The following is a 22,318-nucleotide window of genomic DNA, read 5'->3' on the forward strand; positions in this document are numbered from 1 at the left end:
CCACCACCTTCTCAAACGCAGTTCGGGATGGGCAATAAATGCTGGCCCAGCCAGCAATGCCCATCTCCCATGAATGAATAAAAAATATTTCAGTTTTGTAATTGAATTTAAATTTCATGAGCTGCTGTGGCTAACTTTGAACCTTTTTTCCTAGCACATCAGTTGGTGCTGCTATCTTACCAGCCCAGTGATATTACCACTATGTCACTTCTCCAGACAATGCCAGCATCTTTGGGAATTCAACATGTTGAGGTCATTTTGATGGGTGGTGTGAGGAAATAATTATGCACATTTTTTTTCACGTTAATGTTTAGTAAAGCTACCAAGCCACCACAATATTCAATTTCTTCAGCCACTTTGACACCGGAGTGATTGTCAGGAGTAACTCACAAAGGAATTTATCGGACTGTCAAAGTTTTCTAACAAACAAAACCCCTTCCCATGGGGCAAAATGAGATAATTCCCATATTTATCGATTCCGATGGGGAGCACACAAACAGAGTGCACTGATCAGACAACTGAAAGTTGCAATGCAGTAGACACTTCCTCTTAATCTCTATTGGTGTGACTTGCATTTAAAATTGCAGGGACAATGAACTATCCACTAGTGAGAGTTCTGGAATTAATCTTTGCTTTAACATAAATATTTGGATAATGTGATGCATTACCACATTTGATAAAATCCAGGGATGAAATTTGGACAGAAAACTGAGGAGAAATATGACAAATTAACCTTGACATCATGGAATATTTGACTACCCATGGCATGTAGGTGACAGTAAAGTGACATTACGCTGGGTTGACAGGAAGATCCTTTAGTAGTGGATGTGTACCGAATGATGATCATTAAAGACTAATTATCTCAACTCCAGGCCATAGCTGCAGGATTTCATCAATGAACTTTCCTCTGATTGTATCAAGAGTTGAGATTGTTTGGTGACAAAGCCAATAATTAATCCAACACCTAACTCCTGTAATAATTTATTTTCATTCTTTCACAGGATGAGGGCATCACTGGCTGAGGCAGCGTTTATGACCTGTCCCTAACAACCTTTGAAGAGGTGGTGATAAGCCATTTTGAACCACTTGTCTATGCGATACAGGTATATTCACAATGCTGTTTGAGGAAGAGAATCTCGGGATTAATACTAACTGTACTAACCTACAGAAAGATCCTGACAACATGGGAGACAAATAGCAAGTAGTGTCTGTGCCACGCACAAAGCATCTGGAAGTCAGATGATGGAGAGGCATGGAGCAATTGGAAAGTGAACGACTCAGTATGGAGTAATCAGCCATTGGCTCTTATTAGCAAGATGTTCGTATGGCTGATCCAGTTAAGCTTCTGGACAGGGTCCTGATAATGGGGGATTTGGCAGCAGTGCAGCCATTGATGTTTAGTGGAATTTTTGTTTCTTCCAATGCTTATTATCTGGCAAAAGTTGAAACAGATGTTTACATTCTATTTGTCACCCAAGTTGTCCAGGTCCTGCTTTAGCTTAAAGTTTCCTAATAAAACGTTGTAACTGTAGTAAAGCCCTTTTTAACTCAATTTCCTCATGTCACATTTTGGGTCTGTTAATTGTATTTGCCATGTGCTATTCAACACAAGCATACAAAGGAGAAAGCAGCTGCAACGTATATACATTCAATGCTCTGTGAGAACCTCATTGAATGAGACAACAGAAGGCATTCACTGAACCTTCGGTTAATGTGCATTACTATAATAGTAATCATCATTGTGAGTAGCAGGTGTATGCAGCTAAAGCAATTCTCATCGCATAACAACAAACTTTAGGTCATTTATGCATGACTTCACCCTGCAATAATGAAGAATCCCTAACCATTCGTCATGGTTCAGTGATATCACTTTTCCTGCTGCCCAGAAGGTGTGGGTCATATCCTGCTGTATAGACTCAGGCACAAAAATAATGCATTAAATGTCACTGCAGTGCACTGTTAGAGGTAGATCTTTCTTGTAAGTTATTAAATGAAAGGCTCTGCCTGTCTTATCATGTTGACATAAAAGATCCCTTGGCCCTATTTCTCTCTGTTCTGGCGAAATTTATCTTTCAATCAGCATTACAAAATAGATTATCCAGTCATAGAATCATAGAGTCATACGGCATGGAAACTGACCGTTCGGTCTAACTCATCCATGCCGGCCAAGTTTCCCAAACCAACTAATCCTATTTGCCTGTGCCTACCCATATCCCTCTAAACCTTTCATATTCATGTACCTGTCCAAAAATCTTTCAAATGTTGTAACTGTATCTGCATCTACCACTTGGAGAGTCATAGGATCTTACAGCACGGAAACAGACTATTCGATCCAACCAGTCCATGCCAACCAAACTAAACTAATCCCACCTGCCTGTGCTTGACCCATATCCCTCCAAACCTTTTCTATTCATAAACTTATCCAAACATCTTTTAAATGTTGTAATTGTACCCATGTGCACCACTTACTGTGGAAATTTATTTATTCCACACATGAAACTGTGTGTAAAAAGATTGCTCCTCATGACCTTTGTAAATCTTTCTCCTCTCATCTTAAAAATATACCTCCTAGTTTTGAACTCCCCCGCCTTGGGGAAAAGACGTTTGTCATTTACTTTATCCATGACCCTCATGATTTTATAAACCTCAATAAGGTCACTCCTCAACTTGCTATGCTCCAGAGAAAAAGGTCCCAGCCTTTCCTGCCTATTTAAAATTTTGGCAAAGATCTGTAGCTCAGGTTGTGGGTGAGGTTGTTGACTTGCTGGCCGAGCTGGCTGGTTTCTGTTCTTGAATGGAAACCAGCCAGCTCAGTGAGCAAGTAACAACCTTTTCAATCTATTTTATATCTCAAACCCTCCATTCCCGGCAACATCATGGTAAATCTTTTCTGAACCCGCTCCAGTTTAGTAATATCCTTCCTATAACAGGGCAACCGGAGCTGTACACAGTACTCCAGAAGAGGCCTACCAAAGCCCTGTACAACCTTAACATGACTTCCAACTCCCACACGCAAAATCCGAGCAATAAAGGCCTTCTTAACCACCCTGTCTACCTGTGATGCAAATTTCAGTTCTTGGTCATTTAATTATTTGTGGGAAATTGCTGTGTACAACTTAGACATAAGAATATAAAAATGAGGAGGACGAGGCAACTTAGCCTTTTGAGCCTGCTCCGCCATATATATGATCATGACTGATCTCATCTTGGCCTCAAATCCCTGCTTATTCCTCATTTCCCTGTAACCCATTACTATTAGAAATCTGTCTATCACCTCCTTAAATTTACTCAATGTCCTGGTATCCATTATACTTTATAGTAGTGAATTGCATACTTCTGTGTTAAATCGAAGTTCTCCTCATCTCTGTTTTAAATCTGCCACCCCAATCCTAAAATTATGAATTCTTGTTCTAGGTTGCATCACATAAGGAAACATCCTCTTTATGTCTACTTTGTCAATCCCTTTTAGCATCTTATATACCTCAATGAGATGATAGAATCATAGAATTCCTACAGTGTGGTAACAGGCCCTTCGGCCCAACAAGTCCATACCGACCCTCAGAGCATCCCACCCAGACCCGAGAGTGAGATCTCCTCTCATTCTTCTGAACTCCAGACAGGTTAGGCCTTAACTGCTCAAATGTAATGAACCTCCTCTGAACTGCCTCCAAAGCAACTACATCCCTCCTCAAGTAAGGGTACTAAAATAATATGCAATAAACATAATTTGCCAAATGTGATATGTACTTCATTGGTTGCAAAACAGCTTGGAACATCCTGCAATTATGAAAGGTTAAAGTTCTTTCTTTCCTAATTCTTACTCTTCCCTCATATTGAATCTACCCGATTAGTTAAATAGTGGGCAAGGTGTGGGCACGTACAGTTGAATATAATACAAAGTAGATGCAGCAATTATCTCCTCATTGAATGGAGAATCCCTTCGGCTAGGTCTTTCTAACTTGCTAAAAACTTGCTGCTTGTGCTTCAGCTTTGCTGTTTGTTCTCATGTTGACATCTACAAATGACAGGGTGTTCCTTTGTTCAAAAGAAACACTACAGAAATTAAAGATGATTTCAAACATAACCACATGAAAAACCCATATCTTTTTATTTTCCTGTAGCTTTGATTATGGACTGAAATGGGAAAAGGGCTGTTTCAAAAATCAAGGATTGTGGAGGGGATTTCTGCACTTTTAAAAAGTAAGCTACCAGCGTATAGGTGCCGTTTACATTTTTGTTTGCTCAGGTAGTGGGGCAAATGCAATATTAAATGGACTGGCACCAGGGGCGGTGTACAAAGTGAGTTTTGGCCAACAATAAGTGGCTGATTGGTCTGTGGAGTTATGACCAATTGTCGATGATAAAGGCCTTCAGTCTGCCAACAACATGGTGATTGGCTCCCAGGTAGCTGAACAGCTGGTGGATATGAATGAAATAGTCAGAAGCCTCTGGACCTCCAGAAAGGGAGGTGCTGTCCTTCTCTCAGCAGCAAAAAAAACCTGAAGCTTGAAGGATGCCAGTTTATTTTCCCTTATGAGTGCTGTAAGATGTTATTTTTAAACAATATGTCAGAGACTTATAAGTTGTGAACCAGTCAGTCTGTGCCTCCTGCAAGCAAGTTAAGGGCGCCTGAATGAGAGAGATTGAGGAGCAACAAGTCCTGGATAGCCAAAAGAAGTATCTCGGTGAACTCTGTGGACAGGGGCCATTGAACTGCCTTCTTAGCTTTTCCCTGTGTCTGTCTTTATGTCCATGTAGGAACTGTTTATAAAGGGAGTTAAAGTTTTGACTAGTTGAGTTATATGTCAATAGTGTTTACCTGTAGCTATAATCTATTGATTTATAATAAATAGTAATTCTTCTTAAGCACAGACACCTGGTTTGCACTTTCTGTCAACCTGGGTCTAAAAAGACAGGTGAATTGGGGAGTTTTGGGCACTTTTATAAAACCCTTAACATTTGTGATGATTTTGGGAATAGTGTGGCTTGATTTCTTGAGTGTTTAAATTGGCTGCTTTAATAACAAAGAATTCAAATAGTCTAAGACAGAGGTGTCCACGAGTGACGGGATAGTTTTATATGAACTTTGTTGTGACCAATTTAGTGGGGTGGGGGAGTTGGTGGAGTGGTGTGAATAAAGAATTTGACACTGGTGTATCCCAATTGGAAGAATAATAAAGTGAGGAACCTCACCAATGAACTGGGGGGTTGGGAAAAGCTGCAACAATTCACAGAGGCTCTTTCAGCAGTACCTTCCAACCCCGCAATTTCTACCACCTAGAATGACAAGAAGAGAAGATGCATGGAAACACCAGCTCCTGCAAGTTCCCCTCTAAACCACACACCATCCTGGCTTGGAACCATATTGCCATTCCTTCATCCTATTGGATAAAAACCTGTAACAGCATTTTAGGTAGACCCACACTTCAAGGGGTACAACTGTTTAAGAAGGCAGGCCACCATCACCCTCTCGTTTGCAATAAGGGATTGGCAATAAATTCTCACTTAGCCAGTGACGCTCATATCCTGGGTACAAACGTAACAACGTGTGGAAAATCAATAACACCCGTTTGAGCAGTTTCCTTTCTCTCATTGTACTCTCTCAAATATGTCCATCTCTTATAAAACCATCAGGTGCATATGTAGGTTCATTAGCATTTCCAGCTAATACAGGAGAGTTTTTATGATGATGTCTGCATCTTTTACACTGGGAACTTTAGCAATTCAAAAGGCATCCTTTCTCTGTGAAAAACTCCATAATTTGAGGTGCACCATTCAACAAGTTGCCATGTGCAGAGGCTAACCTTGAACATTGATTTTATTAGTGACAAGCAACAGCATAGATGCGCTATGCTAGATGGCTCTTTAGAAACACTGTACCACATTGGTATGAATGCTTCCAATAGCACTGCTGAAGGATGGCATCCCAGAACCATGAAAGCAAAATACTGCATATGCTGGAAGTCTGAAACTCAGCCTTGTCTGGCAGTATTTGTGGAGAGAAACACAGAAAGAACTGTAGTTCTTAAGAAGAGTCATACTTGACTCAAAATGTTAACTGTTTCTCTCTCCACAGGTGTTGCCAGACCTGCTGAGTTTCTCCAGCAATTTCTTCAGCTTGATTGGCCGTTGCTGCCAAACTGCCACAGATTTGACTTGCAGTAGCAACAGAAAAACTGTCTTTGTAGGACATTGTCATCAAAATAAAAAAGGTACTGAGTTGTGTAAATGCATCTTCTGCTACCATCATTCTGCCTTCATTAATGACAGTATTGGTTAATTGTAAAAACAAGTTGCCTCCATACCTTTCAGACATATTGTAATGCACACTAATGGAAATTATGTTGTGGAGCGGCACATGAGAAAGTCTCTCTTTGCCACCACCTCATGGAGCACCAGTTACTCTCAAAAAAGTATTGGTCCTGTCACATTCCAGCTGATCTACTTTTGAGTGTAAATTTGCACCTTCCCACTTTGTCAGCGAAGCTACTACTAGTCTGATATCCCTTGTGAGCTTTTCTGAAGATGTTCAGAAGTATTGTTTAATGCCATTTTAATTGCCTTCTGTTCTTTAAATTTAATTTACCTACACTTTCTGCTTTACCAATATAGTGTTCTAATTCTATACTTACTTCTATTCCTACATTTGCAAATAATTATGTAAATTAAAGATGCTTGCATTTAAATAGCACCATTCTTGATCTACGATGTCCCAAAGGACTTTAGGACCAATATAGCTATGACTGTACTCACTGTTGTAATGTAGAATATGCAACAGCCAATTTATGCACAACAAACCCCACAAACACCGATGCATGAATAATATGTTTTTGTGATGTGTAATGAGGAATAAATATTGGTCAGAACACTAAGGGTAGCTCTTCTGTTCTTTGAAATAGTGCCATGGCACCTTCTATGGCCGCCGAGTTTTTAATTTCTCACCTGAAAGATGGTATCTCCTATCGTGTGTCTGCATTGGCCTGTCAGTCTTCTGACAGGTTTTGTATAAATGTGTAAGGATTTGAAAGGGTACATGCTGAGGAGTGCCTTAAGAATCACCCACTATGGTGATGCTATGAAAACCTGGTGTGAGAACAGCTTAGGATCTTAGCCTATCATCCAGGTCCTCCTCATTGTCTGTGTACCAATGTCCATCATATCATTGCAATGTGTATTTAGTTACAAACATGTAATAAACTACATCTCAATTAAGAGAAGAACCTCTTCTCATTAGACTAGAAAGTGACTGAGTTGGCCGTGTAGATTCCCACCGTAAAGGAAGATGGTGGCAGCAATCTGACCCCATGGTGAACAATAGTGCAGACAGCCTTATGTAACACAGTGAGCATTGCTGCTACAATAATGCAAGGCTATGGAGCCCTGAATGTATAATCTTCTGTCAGAGAAACAGGAGTGTTACCAACTGGGCTGCAGCTGTCACTGAAATACCATTGACTCTGAAAATTTGATTGTTCTTCAATTTCATTACAACATTGGACAAAAAAAAACCTCGTACCTCCTCTGTTATACTCAGAACTGACCTTTATTTCCATTGTTTTTGAAAGCCATTTGTATGCTGTTTTATGTTTAACTTTATCTAATTTCTCTATTGAATCTTAATAGCAGATGAAATTTATTCTTCAATGACAAACCATACTTCACTCTCTCAGCTAAAGGCAAAATACTGCAGATGCTGGAAATCTGAAATAAAAACAGAAAGCGCTGCAGAAACTCAGCAGGTCGGTCTGCATCTGTAGATTTGGAGTCTGACATGGCTCTTCTTCAGAGCTTCAATTGGAATAAAAGTGTTAACTCTGTTTCTTTGTCCACATATAGACCAGCACAGACACAATGGTCCAAACGTCCTCTTCCCATGCTTAAAAATTCCAAGAGATGCTACCAGATCTGCTGAATTTCTCCTGCACTTTCCGCTTTTATTTTACCCACCCAGGCTGCCTGCTTGGGTTTCTCCGTCATTATTCTGCCGTTCAAATGAACAAGTTCTTTCTGTCAATGTGAAAGCCACAAAACGATGTGTAACCCAGCAATTATTGTCTCAATGTGGATCAGCCCATTTTCCAATGGGTGAAGTTCTGTCAGATCTCTCATTCAGTGATGATGAAAATAAGAAAAAAACAGCACAGTGTGGAAATCTGCAGCATATTGCTAAGAGCTTTATACAACCCCTACCAACCTCCACTGCTTTCCCTGGTAACACAGGAGTAATTCAAGGCCACTCAAGTATGAAACAGTCCATTACAAAGCACCATAGTGACAGATCAATGCCTCATATCAAACTGTGCCAATATACAAAGGCAATACAGTACTGTAAGTGAGAATTAGTGCTTGCCTTCTGCATTCATTTATAATTTATTTTGCAGCTAATATAAGAAGTTCTGGCAATATTCACTAATTTGATTAAAAGGAGAACATTTATTTGAGATAATAAGAAACAATAAGTAAGCAAAGATGCCTTTGCAACATTCTCAGGATCAACAATTTTACAAATAAACAGTCATATCTGAAAGTTCATGCTTATGATATACTGAATGAATCTTTGTGATAATCTAACACTCCATCTTCTTCTTTAATCAGTCATAAAGATCCACTCAATGCTGAGGCCTTAATTATTTACAATGCATGTTAATGACTTGGATGAAGAGACTGAGAGCACTGTGGCCAAACCTGCTGATGATATGATAGTGGTTAGGAGACCAAGTTGTAAGGAGGATGTAAAGGTAGAATTGTCCAGGCCCACCCAGAGATTTTAAAAGGGGAGGTGAGTGAACGGGATTGGGCACGAGGCCAAATGACAGCTTCTCAATGGTAAGGTAAATGTTCACTGTTAAGTTCTCAGAATTTTTCAGGAGAGTTGGCTTTCTCAACTGATAGCAGCAAGATCCTCTCGCATTCATAAACCTGCCATTAATATTAACATTCAAACATATAGACAAGGAGGTGTAGGTCATTCAGCCCTGTTAAGCCTGCTCCATCATTTAGTAAGATCATACCTAGTTTAACAGTAATCTCATATCCATTCCCACCAACCCTGCTGATAACCTTTCAGGCCCTTGCTTAACACGTTTCTATCATCCCTGCTTTAAAATAATCAAAGACTCTGTGTCTAACACTTTTTCAGGAAGACAGCTCCAAGGACCCACAGCCCTCTGCGAGAAGATATTATGCATTATCTGTATTTTAGAGGGTGAACCCCTGATTTTTAAACAATGACCCTTAGTTCTTGAATACTCATTGACACTCTTCTTCTGGCATGACATTCACAGATGTGAATATGTTATCCAAACATGGGAAACACATCTGCTGAATACCCAACTCTATACACAAAACAGGCACCTGGCAGAGTCCACTGCTTCCTCCAACCTCTCATGATAAAAATGTCTTCATGAACTTTCATCTCTTTGAAGAAAAGCCATTCATTTTTGGAAATGTTTCCAGTGTTAGTGCTGAACTATCTCCCTGATCATCAGTTCATGAGAACTTTCATTCATGTACAATTTCCCATCATGTCTTTAATTGTTTATAGTGTTAGGGGATGAAGACTCAGTTCGCCCACTGGCCTGCCCAAACCATGCAGTCACACTGCTCGGTTTAGGCAAATCTGGCCAGGCCAGGCAAGTGGGAGTCAACTTAAAATGTTGAGGAACTTAAATGGGAGATTAAGATAAAAGGAGGATCAAACTAAATGGTGGATTAGCAGAAGAGGTGGACAGAAAGATGGGTAAATCAGAAAGTGCTGGAGGAACTCAACAGGTCTGGTAGCATCGTCTAAAGAAGAGTTAGGCTGGGTGTTTCTTTTTTCACAGATGTTGTCAGACCTGTTGAGTTTCTTTAGCATTTTCTATTGTAATTTCAGATCTCCAGCATCCACAGTACTTTGCTCTTATATTGAAGAGTAGGACTAGGTTGAATGAAAAGATAGAGAGTGGAATTAAAGGAAGCAATTATTGAAGGCACTGGAGGGATCCTGGGGAATGGAAGGAGCAAACTGGGGTTGCAGAGGACAGGATAGCAGTCATAGAGAGTAAGATGGATAAGGAAGGATAGGAGCTTGAAATTGAGACTGGTAAACGCAATGATGCATCCAGGAGAGAGGAAGACCAGTGGAACTGAATGGGGACTGGGGAGGGGACAGGTGATGTAAAGATGAGGCTGGGTGTGAGGATCTCAGTGGGAGTGGGATCAGTGGGTAGAGCCAGAATATTCAGGGAGCTAGTGAAAAGGCTGATCATCAAAGGGAGGGATTGAAGAAAGACAGTGGGAGACAAGAGGAGTAGGAGACCAAACCCTATGGATGGAGTGAAATGGGGAAATTACATTCTAAGGGGGGAGGGTAGACAGTGAAGAAAGAAATGTTGACAACCTCCATCTTTTGCTGTCTTGTTTGCTAACTGAGTACTTTAGAGAATGTGCTGTATCTGTTTAGGAACAGCTAACCACACACCCAAAACAAGATAATATATCTGAAAATGCTAAAAGGCATAATGAGAGCAATCCCTGAAGGCCTTTGCATTGGACTTGAACAATTGGCAAAATGACAGTAGCTCAAGATCTAAAAACTGAAAACAGCTACCTCCCAATCATTTCCAGTCATTCATTGATCTTTCACAAGGAAGGCAGCTAAGATTCATTAGCAGTACTGATTGTGATGGTTGGATGGTGTGGTAGGGAAATGTCGGGTGGATGGGTGATGGTGAGTAGATGTCTATTTGTCCATGCAGGACAAGCCAAAAGCCTGTGTATGTGAATGTTAATCCTGAAATGTTAAGCAGGATGAGGCTTCCAAATGTTTTCTTTCTTATTCACTTATGGATTATTGGTGTCACTGGCTGGGGCAGTGTTTATTGCTCATCCTAGTTGCCCTTGAGAAGGTGATAAAGAACTGCCTGTTGAACTGCTGCAGTCTTTTGGTGTAGGTAGACCCACAATGTCTTTGGGGAAGTAGTTCCAGGATTGTGAGCCAGAGACAGTGAAGGAACTGTGATATATTTCCGAGTCAGAATAGTGAGTGGCTTGGAGGGGAACTTGCAGGTGGTAGTCTTTTCACGTATTGCTGTTCTTGCCCTTTTAGATGGCAGTGTTCAAACATTCGGAAGGTTCTGCCTAAGGAACTTTAGTAAATTTCTGCAGTGCATCTTGTTGGTGTTACACACTGCTGCTACTGAGCATTGATTGTGAAGGGAGTGGGCATTGTGAATGTGGTGCCAATCATTTGGGCTGTTTCATCCTGGATGTCAAACTCTTTGAGTGTTGTTGGAGTTGTGCTCAAGACAAGTGGGAAGTACTCTGTTACAGTCCTGATTTGTGCCTTGTAGATGGTGGACAGGCTTTGGGGGTTCAGGACGTGAGTTACTTGCTGCAGGATTCCTAGGCTTTGACCTGGTCATGCTCATTGAGGAGGCAATGCTCTAGTGGTATGATCATTGGACTATTAGCCCAGGGACCCATAAAATGCTCTCGGGACCAGGTTCAAATCCTGCCGTGGTAGATTGTGGAATGTGAATTCAATAAATTTCTGGATTTAAGAGTCTAATGATGGCCATGAATCCATAGTTGATTGTCAGGAAAAACCAATCTGGTCCTTCAGGGAAGGAATCTGCCATCCTTACCTGGTCTGACCTACATGTGACAACAAACCCACAGCAATGCAGTAGGGCTGGGAAATAAATGCTGGCTTAGCATCGTCGCCCTCATCCTGTGATTGAATAAAAAAAGTGTATGCACAGTAATTATGTGGCTTGTCCCATTCTGTGTCCAGTCAATGTGAAGTATTCATTGAGGACTTCACTTAATTCCTCTGGTTCCATACATAAATTCCCTTCTTTGTCCTTGAATGGATCTGTCCTTTCCTTAGCAACCCTCTTACACTTAAATATATGTATAAAATGCCTTGGGATTCTCCTTAATCCTACTTGCCAAGGACATTTCCCTTTTAGCCCTCCTAATTCCTTGTTTAAGTTCTTTCCTGCTTCCTTAATGTTCTTCAAGGGCTTTGTCTGATTTCAGTTTCCTAAACCTTACATGTGCTCCCTTTTTCTCTTTTTGACTAAACTTATCTGTTATCATCAAGGGTTGCTGAATCTTTCCCATCCTGATCTTTCGTCCCCACATGAACATGTTACTGATGTCCTTTAAAAGACTCCCATATGGCAAATGGCTGTGGATTTTCCCTCAACTGTCATCCCCAGTCTAATTTCTCCCGTTGTTGTCTAACACTGTTGTAATTAGCCTTCCTCCAATTTAGCACTTTCACCTGAGGACCAATCTTATCCTTATCCGTAACTATCTTAAATCTTAAGGAATTATAATCAGCGTACCCAAAATGCTCTTCCACTGAAACCTTGTTCAGCTGCCCATGCTCATTCCCTAATAACAAGGTTCAGTATGGACCATTCCATAGTTGTGCTATTGACATTATATTTCAAGAAACCCTGCTGGATGCAACTAACAAATTCTACCCCGTCCAAGCCCCTGGAACTAAGGGAGCCCCAGTCGACACCGGAGAAGTTAAAATCACTCACTATAACATTCCTGTTGTTTATACATCTTTCCATGATCTGAGTTCTACCCATATGGTCTCTCTGGATGAGGCCTCCAAGATGTTCTTCCTTAGTGCATCCATGATATTCTCCTTAATCAGCAATGCAACTCCCAACTCCTTTTACATCCCTCAAGAGAAATCAGAGTTAATGTTCCAGGTCCCCAGAACTGAGGAAGGGGGTCACTGGACCCGAAACATTAACTCCAATTTCTCCCCACAGAAGCTGCCAGACCTGCTGAGTTTTTCCAACAACTTCTGTTTTTGTACATGATTTACAGCATTTGCAGTTCTTTTGGTTTCCCTTTTACATCCCTATCTATCATGCCTGAAATATCTAAACCTTGGAATATTGAGCTTCCAGCCCTGCCCTTTTCTCAACCACATTTCTATAAAGGCTATAACATCGTAACTCCATGTAATCATCCATGCTCTAAGCTCACCTGCCTTGCCTGTTATAATCCTTGTATAGAAATGAGTACACTTCAGACTGCCAGTCCTACCATGTTCATTAACCAAGCCTTGCATATTATTCCTATTAGACTTACCTGACTTAACCCATACCTTCTCCTCAATCATTCCACTTGCTGACTTCCACTGCTCTGGTTCCCACTCCCCAACACGCGAATTTTGCTCTTAGTTCTAGATGGGGAGTTGCAATGAAGTGAAAGACATTGATTAGGTATGAGGCATGTGACAGAGATGTCTATTATCTAAGATTGTATAAGATAGTCCTGTATAGTGGCTAGTTTACTATGGTAAGAATTACTAGACAAAAGCACCGATTGTTTCAGATGCCAAGAAACCCCGCATCCTCCTGTAGCAATGCATCTAATCACATGTCAGATTTGCTTGCATGCTGTCCCCCTCAGCCATCTGAAGCTTTCATTAGGCAGGATAACTTCTTGTTACTCTCCCTATGGAACAGGGTGGCCCTGCACTCACCCTGCAAAAGCAAACCCCTAGAAGGAGGCGGATGTCAAATTTGGGCTCTGCCTTCTGCCTCTGCTATGTCATTTCCGGGGCTGGATGTGAGCCAGGATGTCATGTCCTCTGATGGTCCTGCATTCAGAAAGGGAAATGTTGTCTGGTACCTTTTAAATATGGCATCCAGAGTTGGAGTACCGGAGATCCTGGCAGGGTATAATGTTTATTGCCTGCACACCAGTGAACTTTGGCCTTTTACCCATGCATGCATTTGTAATAAATTTTAAAGAATGTAATCCTACAAGAAACCCCCCACCACAACCACCACTCTGCCCCTCCCTCCGAGAGGACATTCCTCCTATTTTTCACACCTGCCATGACACTTAGCCTCAGAAGAGAGAATTCTGCCCAAAGAGTTTGCAAAGGGATATTGAAAACGTCACGGGAATGAGCAAAAGCTTTTCCAATGAGGTATAATGTGAAAAAATGTGTGAGGCTGACCATTTTGATAGGAAAAGCAAAATATTATTTACTCAGTCAGAGACTGCAGAATGCTGCAGTACAGAGAGATCTGGCTTTGTTTGTACATGAATCACAAAACATTGGCATACAAATACAGCAAGGAAAGTCTTGTAATGGCAAATTGTGTGGAACATTAAAGGTTTACTATAAGAATGCATCACACCAGTGAGACCATACCAAACCAGTATATATAGTAATAGTTTCAGAGATAGTAGCAACTGCAGATGCTGGAGAATCTGAGATAACAAGGTGTAGAGCTGAAGAAAAAATTTCTGAAGAAAGGTCTAGGCCCGAAACGTCAGCCTTCCTGCTCCTCTGATGCTGCTTGGCCTGCTGTGCTCATCCAGCTCTACACCTTGTTATCTTATACAATAATAGTCTTCTTTTTTAAGGAGCGAAATATTTACATTGGAAGTAGTCCAGAGAAGTTTCATTTGAGTGATTCTCAGGTGAAGGGCTTGTTGTATGAGAAAAGATTGAGCTGGTTGAGCTTGCATTTGTAGATACCCATTGAACTAAATGATAGGCATAATAAGTTAGTCTGAGATGTGCTATAATGATGAGGTAAAGTTAGTGCTTTGCTGATGCTGGTGCCTATGGGCTGTAATTGCCCATGGAATGTGCCCTGACGTATAAGGGATTGTTGGCCAGTGTAGAGGCACTAAGAAGGTATCAGTGGGCTGGAGCTGCTTGATAAGGGCTCTGACTTTCAAGTCAGGAATTGGTGCCTTCTAATATCTACCTGGAAGAATAGCAATTTGCATATATATGAAGTGAGGTTAAGCAATAATAAAATGAGAGTGCAAGCAAATGGGACCCTTGCCACTAACTAGCAAGATTCTCATCAACGCCTTGAAATCTTAAGGTAAAAATTGGACTTTTGTTTTCTCAATGTCTAGAATTTCATCATTTTTTCCCTTCTCACCATATTCTTCCAACTTTCTTACTATTGTCCATGTCATCCAGGTGCTTGAAAAGGTCCACCCTGACAGAGTAGATACCAAAAGTATGTTTATCTGTATAGGAGAATATTGAACCTGTTTAAAAACTACATTTCCCATTTTCGATGGAAGAGACATGATCTTCTCTCACAGAGAGTACACTGAAGGCTGAGCAACACTGATTTTTGACTTCAAGGGAAGTCAAAGGTTATAGGGTTGTAAACTGACAGGCAGACTCGATAGTGAAGTTAGGGTTACAATCACATCAACAATGATCCTATTGAATGACGGAGCAGACTCAATGGGCTGAATGGTCTACTCCCATTGTAATTTCTTCCGATCTTATGATAGAAACTGCAATTCAGGCAGACAGTCCAAGTGAACAAGACATTATGACAGCAGATATGAAGGCCTATATCTGAAAACAAAACATCTAAATAACAAGAAGTAACTGCTAGCTGTTAGGTACGTATAACAATACAGTCAATATAGTGAGATGACACCTTACCAGTTGCTGAAGTTTTAATTATGTTGCGTGCACACATTTCAGACAGAGGAAGGTGGGTCAATGCTCTTCCACAACAGCACAAACAAGTTGTGCTCAACCCAACCCTTCCTTAAAGGAAATACTCACAATTTGTACTGATTCTCTTCCTTCCTTTCACCTTCAATAGTTCCTAAGAGAATATCTGAAAATGATTAGTTAACCATCTCTGTTCCAGTTGGTTTTTCAATTCTTGACTTCATGTCCCAATGCTGTCATTAACAAAACTTGTTAAACACTTTTAATGTTGCAAAATGTCCCAATTGCTTGTCAGATAGGTTACCAAACACAACTTTAAAACTGAGCCACATAAAAAGAAATTAGGATAGATGATTGGTCAAAGGTTTTAAGGAGTATCTTAGAGGACAAAGGAAAGTTGCAGAGGTTCAGGTAATGAATTCTAGTGCCTCAAGTCTTGGCAACTGAAGACCATGGCAACCACCAATGGACAATTAAGTTTGGGAATACTCTTGAGGCCAGAATTGGAGGCACACGGAGTTGGAGGAAGTTACACAGATTGGAAGGATTATAGAGCGATTTAGAAAAATGTCATAGAATTTTGAAATCAAAAATTTTTGCCAAGATACATTCTTTGTTTTTCTGAACAATATTTACCTTTTGTTAAACATTGTGAAAACCTGACAACACCTGCATAAAAGCATGAAAGCATTGCACAATGCATGGATGTTCCAACATGTTCGTACCCAGGGACCGTAATTGAAAATCACCCTAAGGCTATTCTCCCATCTACCCAGCACACACAAACACACTGACTTTTCTCTTTCAGACACACACACAGCTAAGTATTTCCAGTTGCTTCTGTTTTAGTTTTACACCAATTGATTTGTTTTTCTTTTTTTAAAATCACTTTTTAAAGTCCCTGGCAGCTCCTGCCAAAGTTAAATCAGGAAATAATTCCATATGGTGTTTCAACCATTTTTGCTAATATCAACCTTCATCATCTTGAAAAAGAAAATAGAAGTTAAAAGTTGGATGCAGATTCATCATCAAACACCAACTTTAAAAGCTGGGTTAAAGGCACAAAATATTTTCTCACGTTTTCTCATCAACACGTATGGACGCATGATGTGCATTTCCAGCTATTGAAATTGTGTCTTAATCTCAAGATTTATAGACTTTATATCACAAATGTTTTTAATAAAGATGCAATGAAATATATTTGCAAATTAACCATCACTTTAAAGGAACATGAAACACTACAGTTCCCATCTAAAATGTGATTAATGTTGAACAAAAGAATAACCTGATAGACACAAAATCAATAAGTAAAAGATGCTCCCAAATCTTGCATGAAATAATAAGAGGAACTGCTCAATTAAAAATGAGACAGAAACCATGTGAATGAAATATAGAATCACAGAATGGTCAGAAGCAGGAGCATGGGATGGGACCAGGTTGAAGAGTCTTGTAATCTGATAGCTACATGTTGTGTGGCATTACCCTGGTGCTAAATGGTGCAGATATCAGACACATCAAGCAACTCAAAACTCCACATCCATGAGGTGCTGTGAGCCATCAGCAATGGCAGAATTGTATTCAACCACAATCTGTGACCTTTTGGCTTTGTCTATTCTCCACTCCACCAGTCAAACCAGGAAGTCAAGAGATAACCAGGTGTAGAGCTGGATGAACACAGCAGGCCAAGCAGCATCAAGGCCTGCTGTGTTCATCCAGCTCTACACCTTGTTATCTCAGATTCTCCAGCATCTGCAGTTCCTACTATCTCTGAAACCAGGAAGTCAACCCTAGTTCAATATAAAGTGGAGGAAGGCATGCCAAGATCAGCACCAGGCATACCTAAAAATGAGGAGTCAAGTTGGTGAAGTCACAACAAAGGACTAGTTGCATGTGAAAAGACAGAAGCAGCAGGAGAAGACAAGGCTATAGGATGCCACAAACAACAGAGCAGCTCTAAATTCTGCAGTCTTGCCACATCCAGTCTTGAATTAAGGTGGACAATTAAACAACTAACAGGAGGTGAAGGCTCTACAAATACTCCCATCTTCAATGATAACAGAATCCAACCAATGCAAAAGACAAGGGTGAAACATTTGTAATCGACTTCAGGCAGAAGTACCAAGAAGATGATCCATCAGGCCTCACTGGAAGGTTCCAGCATTACAGATGACAACTTTCAACAAATTGATTCATTCTGTGTGATCTCAAGAAGTGACTGAAGACACTCAATACTGTAAAGGCTATAGGCTCTGACAACATTCTGATAGTAGAACTGCACATGTTTGCTCCAGAATTAGCAGTGCCCTTAGCCAAACACTTCCAATGCAACTGCAACATGGGCATATGCCCAACCATGTGTAAAATTACCCAGGTATGTCTTGTACACAAAAAACAGGACAAGTAACTTGGCCAATCACTACACCATCAGCATAATTTTGAGCATCAACAAAGTGATGGAAGGGGCCTTTGATAGTGCTAGCAAGTAGTATTGTAAAGGAATAACCTGCTGTCTGACACTCAATTGCTTTCTACAAGGGCCACTCGACTCTTGACCTCAATGCAGCCTTGTTCCAAACGTGGACAAAAGGGCTGAGATCTAGAGGTGAGGTGAGAGGGACAACAAAGAATGTAACCATCACCCTTTGTGGTTCAATGGCATTAACATTTCTGAATCCATCAACATCCTGTGAGTTATCATTGACCAGAAACTTAACTGGACAGTCCATATCAATATTGTGGCTATGCAAGCAGGTCAAAGGCTAGCAATTCTGTGATGAGTAACTCCTGTCTCCTAAAGCTTTTCCACCACCAACAAGGCACAAGTAAGAAATGTGATGGATTACTCTTTACTTGCCTGGATGGGAGCAGCTCCAACAACACTCACAAAGCTCAATATAATCCAAGACAAAGCATTCCACTTGATTAGTGTGCCAATCAGTGTTCCCTTTGAGTCGTGTAGACGTAGCCATTTCAATGTTCTTTGCATGGAAATTATATGCAGAAGAAAAGAAATGAGAGGGATCACTGACTACAAACTTCCCATTCACTCCCTTCACCACTGACACACACTGGCAGCAGTGTGTACCATCTACAAGATGCACTGTCGTGTCTCAGCAAGGCTATTCCAGCAGTACCTTCCAAACCCACAGTCTCTACCATCTAGAAGGACAAGGGTAGAAGATAAATAGGAACACCACCTCCGCAAGTTCCCCTTGAGGCTGCACACCATCTTAACTTGGAAATATATAGCCATTTTGCTGTCTCACTGGGTAAAAATCCTGGAACTCCTTTCCTAACGGTATTGTGAATGTCCTTATACGCCAATGTCTGCAGTGGTTCAGCAAGGCAGCTTACCATCATCTTTTCCAAGACAGCGGATGGTCAATTAATGCTGGCCCAGCCACCAACACTGACATTTCATGATAATGAAACATTACTCGGGGCAGGGCTACAAGCAGAATGATGAGTTCAGCTGCATGAGTGTCCAAAGGGGTAAGACAGCTTCAATGTATTCACATGCAGGACTGCAGGATCCCAATGTCGCACCAGGCCAGTGATTAAGACTATGAAGGCTTGCCCCAAAATTGAAATGAATAGGATTTTCAAGCAACCTTAGATCACATCCAATGTTTGGAAATTACAGATTATTACTTAAATAATACAAATCCTAACACCCTAAGAACAGACTCAAGTTTAAAGCTTTATTTATAATAACGTCACCCTGAACATACAGGGTTATCACATTAATAGGGGTAGTAAGTGCACAATGAATATGCTAATGATGATGTGACCTTAACATGATAAAGCAGAGAGATAAAATGTGTCCAAAAGAGAAATAGTGCACAGGAGAGCTGTATTCAGTGTGATGCACATCTTTGTGTAAATGAAGAGTTTACAGGATTTCTGAGAGTGAGATAATGTTCCTCTAGGTTAATGACTAGTTAGAGATATAAGGGTCTCAGAGGAGTAGCAATCCAGCCAGACAACTCAGCTTCAAAGAGTGCAGGGCAGTGCCACACAATGGCCAAGAGAAGTGTAGAATCTCAGATATATGGACTATATGGACCCCAGAGAGATATCCACGATGAGATAGCCATACATGCCTGAGGCTTTGGGAGTTCTCTCAAAGCAATGAAAACCTCAAAAGTATATGTCACAGGCAAAAGTAATAAGGATTCAAGGGCATGGAGATAATATGGAAAGTGGAGTTACTGAATGAAGAATAGCCAAGATTTCGTTGAATGGCTGAGCAGAATAGAAGGGCTGTATGGCCTTACTCCTGCTTCTATTTCTCACATTCTTAAATTACAACAATGTACAAAAACAGAGGTATGTTAGCTCCATATGCCTTATTTATTAGCACAATCTTATGAAGACACCTCAGCGTTTAAATGTAGAGTTACGAAAGACAACAAAGATTATTTTAGTTTTAAAAACATAGAATGCCCCATCATATTTGTTTGATTTTAAGGATTCTGCAGCCTCCAAATGAACTTCTAAGCTTCATGCTTGCTGTATTATAATGACAAGATGTATTCTATGATTATAACATTCATGAGACAAGGTCCAGATGTGTCATGTACATGCATGAAAATGTATAGGGAGACTATTTTGATTGGGAGACATTGCATAAGTAAGAACAGAGAAAATACAACAGCACAAATAGAATAATTGGTTTTGCAACTATCTGGTTGTGATTGACAGTCTCATTGATTCGGGACAGAAATGAGCCAGGAGAAAAAGCAAGGATAAATATGCATGTGGATAAAAAGAATCAGAAGAATAAAAAGTCCATGGTTAGATCTTTTAAAAAAATGTATAGGCATTCAGTTGGACTGAGGCTGACTGTTGTTGAGACTGAAGGGGACTTAACGAGAAGAAATAGATAGAAGATAGAAAGAAGATAGAAAACTAGATTTAGAGAATGTGATGTGTAGTAATCAGATATAACGAGGAGGTGGGAATGAAGGCAAAGCTCATAATTAACTCAATTATATATGTGGAGTAGAAAGTTCATTGTTGGTTAGTTTTAAAACAGCATTTAAAGGAAGTAATATATTATACTGACATTTACATATCAGACAGAATATACTAATTATGAAATACATTGACAATTCTGATTCCTTAACTGAGTAATTTTTGTGGATGTAATCCCAAAGCAATCTTAATATATTGAACAAATGTAAAGGACAAATGTAATTTATTGGCGAATAGCAGGCTTCTGTAAAAGACTGGAAAGAGGCTATTAGTGCTAGGTTGGACTTTTGGGAAATTGGGGAATGGATTAGGCTACGGCAAAAAAACTGAATGGGGGCATAGATTCATGGAGACATACAGCATGGAAACAGATCTTTCGGCCCAAGTCATCCACATCGACCAGATATCCCAATCTGACTTAGTCACATGTGCCAGCATTTGGCTCATATCCCTCTAAATCCTTCCCATTCATGCACCCAAACAAATACCTTTTAAATGTTGTAATTGTATCAGCCACCACCATTTCCTCTGGCAGTTCCATGCATGCACCACCCTCTGCATGAAAAAGTTACCCCTCAAGTCCTTTTTAAATCTTTTCCCTCTCACCTTAAACCTATGCCCTTCAGTTTTGGACTCCCCTATCCTAGGAAAAGCATCTTGGATATTCACCATACCCCTCATGATTTTATAAACCTCTATAAGGTCACCCTTCAGCCCCCTGTGCTCCAGGGCATAAAGCCCCAGCCTATCCAGCCTCTCCCTATAGTTCAAACCCTACAGTCCTGGCAACATCCTTGCAAATCTTTTCTGCACATCGCAAGTTTAACAACATCTTTCCTGTAGAATGTCAACCAGAACTGTGTGCAATATTCCAAAAGTGACCTCACCAATGTCCTGTACACCGCAACATGACATCCCAACTCCTATATTCAATGTTCTAATCGATGAAGGCAAGCATGCCAAATGCCTTCTTCACCACCCTCTGTACCTGTGACTCCACTTTCAAGGAACTACCCATCTGCAACTCACCCGCGCCTCCCCCACCAAGTCTCTTTGTTCGGCAACACTCTCCAGGGCCCTACCATTAACTATATAAGTCCTGCCCTGGTTTGGTTTAACAAAATGTAACACATCACGTTTATCTAAATTAAACTCCGTCTGCCACACCTTAGCCCACATCAAAAACATATCACAGACAATGTAATGTAATCATTGTTGTGAATGCAGCATCAAGGGGAGGCGATGGCCTAGTGGTATTATTGCTGGACTGTTAATCCAGAGACTCAGATAATGTTCTGGGGACATGGATTTGAATCCTGCCATGGCAGATGATGGAATTTGAGTTCAATAAATATCTGAAATTAAGAATCTAATGACGACTGTGAATCCATTGCTGATTGTTGGGAAAAACTCATCTGGTTCACTGGAAATAAACTGCTATCCTTACCTGTTCTGGCCTACATGTGACTCCAGTCCCACAGCAAAGTGGTTGGCTCTTAACTGCCCTCTGGGAAATTAGAGATGGGCAATAAATGTTGCCTAGCCAGAGATGCCCTCATCCCGTGAATGAATAAAGGAAAAAAAAAATCAAATTTACACAAGGGAAGTTCCTACAAGCATCAATTGGACAGATTTAATCTGCCTGAGTGATTTATGTCATTGCTCTGCTTAACGAGTTACGGAGTTATTCATAGTGTAGAAGAGGCCCTTCAGCCAAATGAGACTGCCAATATCTGGTTTCGTTCTTAACCTTTTGAATAATATAGAGAATACAAAGCAGTCTGACTTTGTCATTCGTCAACTGAACTGGGATTAGCCAAGTTATTTTAACTTGATAGTTAATTTTTATTTTGCAGACCGTGTTTCTACTCT

At 40.5% G+C, this 22,318-nt stretch overlaps 1 protein-coding gene across 1 annotated transcript in view; it reads left to right on the forward strand.

The window, feature by feature from the left end:
* LOC109937454 (deoxyribonuclease gamma-like) overlaps positions 1-22,318 on the forward strand; it is a 121,380-nt gene that overhangs the window by 46,737 nt on the left and 52,325 nt on the right. The window contains exon 2 of the mRNA XM_048606601.1: positions 1,002-1,103. The gene's annotated coding sequence lies outside the window, so the exon portion shown is untranslated. The remainder of the gene's footprint in view (positions 1-1,001; positions 1,104-22,318) is intronic.

The sequence above is a fragment of the Rhincodon typus genome, chromosome 16 (genome assembly GCF_021869965.1).
Source record: "Rhincodon typus isolate 14 chromosome 16, sRhiTyp1.1, whole genome shotgun sequence".
NCBI classification, from domain to species: Eukaryota; Metazoa; Chordata; class Chondrichthyes; order Orectolobiformes; family Rhincodontidae; genus Rhincodon; species Rhincodon typus.